Here is a 4,263-nt window from a genome sequence, read left to right as displayed (position 1 = left end):
GAGGTTTTAAGTGTTTTATTCACACCGGGGTCCACTTGTGCCCGTGCCCCTCGCAGCGCCCATCCAGGGCACTGGATTCTACCCAACCTAACCTTACCCTCCCAATAACCAATAAGACCCAATCAGGCGGCACCACATTGCCGGTGTTGCCGAAGGTCTCCGTTTGCGGCCGTTGAGACTACAACCCAACCCCGCAGATCCCAAACCAAAACGGGTCTGGAGTGTTTTCAATTGTCTCCGGTTTAGGGTGCTCGGAAACTCCAGAGCAGTGTCAGGTGAGAGGTGAAAACCAAAACGTAGCAATGTAGATGTAGCCTCTCACAATCTCTCAGACAGGAGGCTGCAGCAGCAGCGTCTCCGGCCCGTCTACTGTATCGATCAGCATGAGGAGGAAGCAGCTAATGAGCACAGGGTCGTTGGCTCAGGTCTCCGGGGAGCCTCCGCCGCTGTAATACATTTGGCACTTAACCTACATCTTAACCTCAACCGCCTCATTAAACATCCAGCTGTACAAACGGGGGGGAAAAAAAGGGGTTGAGTATGTTTTCCGTGCTGGGATTTTCCTTTTAGGAAAGCGCCTGCAAGGCAAAGAGGCATTAAAAAGGATTGGGTTCCTGTGACTTTGGGGGACCAATCTGGCTTTCATCTCTCCTCACTCTCTTCCACAGGCAAGTGCTTTCGTGTTGGAGATCCCTCTTTCCTTCACTCACATCCGAAAGCCGCTTTTGAATACAGCGTAGTGGGAACGATTTTGTCAGTGTCGAGACTTCGTCGTTGAGCTTGACAACGGCCCCAGAAAAAGAGAAACAAACGCCACCTTTCACGGCTCATTTAGCATACCATGTTTAATTGAACTTTTCAGATATTTTCTTTTGGAGTTTGCATATAACACGTGCTTCCCAAATGTAAGCCAAGGGATCATTCATTAAAGTCAGAGCAGAGACAAAATAGGAGCTCTGTGTTTTGTAGAAAATGTTTCTCCAGGTTGGAGGCGGACCAGATAAGCTTATGAAAAAGGGAAATGAAAAGAGAAGATAGCCACACTTTCTGCAGCCTCTCTGGTAAAAACAAAGCATGTGTAGGAGCACCGGTTTGTGACCTTTATCACAGAATAAGAAAAGGCTCGCCCCCTTTTCGCTGACCCTGGTTTCAAAGCTTGTTTTTCATAGATAAACTCTGAACAGAGCTATTATTGTGCAGTAACAACAATAAAATAAAAAAACTACTCTTGGAAAACAGAAGCTAATGAAAAAGTGCAGCAGTGGCAGCTTGTTTTCTCCACCCTGCCCAAAACCACCTCACCACCAAACCACAACAACGGCTCTCTGTTGGCCTTAACTCCTCTCCCCAGGAAGTGGGTTTTCAGCCTTTATCGATTTAACCCTCCTGTTGTCCTCGCATCTAATCGGACCCATTTTGAAGTTTTTGTATCAGAAACATGGGCTTGATGCCCCCAAATTAACATGGATGTTAATTTATGATTACTTCCTTTGAATCTTTGTGTGTTTTATTCAATTTTATGGCATTTAATAAAAAGGTTTAAAAGGTTTTATAAACAGTGTCCTGACTAAACTTTGACATATCAATAAAAGTAGTGAACTGATATATATATATATATATATATATATATATAATATATATATATATATATATATAATATATATATATATATATATATATACACATATATATATAGATTAAAGCATTTTAAAGGTCCCATAGTATGAAAAGTAAGCCGAGCCCTGGGTATCCTGCTCTGCCTTTGAGAAAATGAAAGCTCAGGTGGGCCGATCTGAAATCTTGCTCCTTATGAGGTCATAAGGGGAAAGGTTACCTCCTCTTTCTCTGCTTTGCCCACCCATGAGGGAGAGACATAATGGCTTGCATAAGAGCAAAGTGGCAGTTGGTCAAGGCCAACTTCAGATACAGTAGTAGGGACCACTAAGGTCTATATAAAAGAGACTTCAGATACTATTATGGCACCACCTAAGGTCTTATAAAAGAGACTTCAGGATACATTATTAGGGCCCACTAAGATCTATAAAAAAAGAACTTCAGATACAGTATTAGGGACCACTAAGGTCTATGTAAAGAGACTTCAGATACAGTATTAGGGACCACTAAGGTCTATATAAAGAGACTTCAGATACAGTATTAGGGCCACACAAGTCTATTAAAGAGACTTCAGATACAGTATTAGGGACCACTAAGCTCATAAAAAGAGACTTCAGATACAGTATTAGGGACCACTACAGGTCTATGTAAAAAGAGACTTCAGATACAGTATTAGGGGACCACTAAGGTCTATATAAAGAGACTCAGATACAGTATTAGGGACCCTAAGGTCTATAAAAGAGACTTCAGATACAGTATTAGGGGACCACTAAGGTCTATATAAAAGAGACTTCAGATACAGTATTAGGGGACCACTAGGTCTATAAAAGAACTTCAGATACAGTATAGGACACTAAGTCTATATAAAGAACTTCAGATACAGTTAGGGGACCCACTAGTCTATATAAAAACTTCAGATACAGTATTAGGGACCACTAAGGTCTATATAAAAGAGACTTCAGATACAGTTATTGGGACCACTAAGGTCTATATAAAGAGACTTCAGTACACGTATTAGGGGACCTCTAAGGTCTATATAAAAGAGACTTCAGATACAGTATTAGGGGACCCTAAGGTCTATATAAAGAGACTTCAGATACAGTTAGGGGACCACTAAGGTCTATATAAAAGAGCTTCGATACAGTATAGGACCACTAAGGTCTATATAAGAGACTTCAGATACAGATAGGAGGACCACTAAGTTCTATATAAAGAGACTTCAGATACGTGATTAGGGGACCACTAAGCTTCTATAAAAGAGACTTCAATACATTAGGGACCTCTAGTCTATATAAAAGAACTTCAGATACAGTATTAGGGGACCACTAAGGTCTATATAAAAGAGACTTCAGATACAGTATTAGGACCACTAAGGTCTATATAAAGAGACTTCAGATACAGTATAGGGGACCACTAAGGTCTATATAAGAGACTTCAGATACAGTTTAGGGACCACTAGGTCTATAAAAAGAACTCAGATACAGTAGTAGGGGACCACTAAGGTCTATATAAAAGAGACTTCAGATACAGTATTAGGGGCCCACTAAGGTCTATATAAAAGAGACTTCATATCAGTATTAGGGGACCACTAGGTCTTATAAAAGAGACTTCAGATACAGTATAGGACCACTAAGGTCTATATAAAAGAGACTTCAGATACAGTATTAGGGGACCACTAAGGTCATATAAAAGAGACTTCAGATACAGTATTAGGGGACCACTAAGTCTATATAAAAGAGACTTCAGATACAGTATTAGGGGACCACTAAGGTTCTATAAAAGAGCTTCAGATACAGTATTAGGGGACCACTACGTCTATATAAAAGAGACTTCAGATACAGTATTAGGACACCACTAAGGTCTATTAAAAGAGACTCAGATACATTTTAGGGGACCACTATCTATATAAAAGAAATCAGATACAGTATAGGGGACCACTAGGTCTATATAAAGAACTTCAGATACAGTATAGGGGACCACTAAGGTCTATAAAAGAGACTTCAGATACAGTTTTAGGGACCACTAGTCTATATAGAGATTCAGATACAGTATAGGGACCACTAAGGTCTATTAAAGATCCTCGATACAGTATTAGGGGACCACTAAGGTCTATATAAAAGCATCCAAAGAGCACCTTGTCACGGGACCTTTAAGCTTTCTTATACAGGATAGCTGAAGATATGAAAGGGAAGAGAGAGAGAGAGGGAATGACATGCAGCAAAAGGCCGCTGCGAAAAGAACTGAGCTTTGTACATGGGGTGCACGCATTTATTTGTTCCTACATCAACAAACACAGACAAGTAGTTGATTTGTTTGGATCAGTGTTAGTTATGGAAGGATGTACAAGACCTGATTACTGACCTGTGTAGTTTGACCTGATTGGCCAGTTTGAACTGGAGGGGCGGGCTCTCATCCTATATGTCTCAGAGGAGTATGCACCAGAACTGAAGTTCTCTCTTCATGGTGTTTTCAAAGATGGAAAATTGAAGTCTTCCAGTTCTTCACAGCATAACACATCAGACATGTCAGCATTAATAAGAATATGTATTTTCACTCAACCCAACCGTGCTGCCACATGTGTCTCTATTGTGTCAATGTGTAGTATTTTTTTTCTTTTTTCTTTTTCTAATGTCTGTATTACATTTGTAC

The sequence above is a fragment of the Etheostoma spectabile genome, chromosome 9 (genome assembly GCF_008692095.1).
Source record: "Etheostoma spectabile isolate EspeVRDwgs_2016 chromosome 9, UIUC_Espe_1.0, whole genome shotgun sequence".
Classification (NCBI taxonomy): domain Eukaryota; kingdom Metazoa; phylum Chordata; class Actinopteri; order Perciformes; family Percidae; genus Etheostoma; species Etheostoma spectabile.
Note: the sequence above shows the minus strand (reverse complement) of the source record.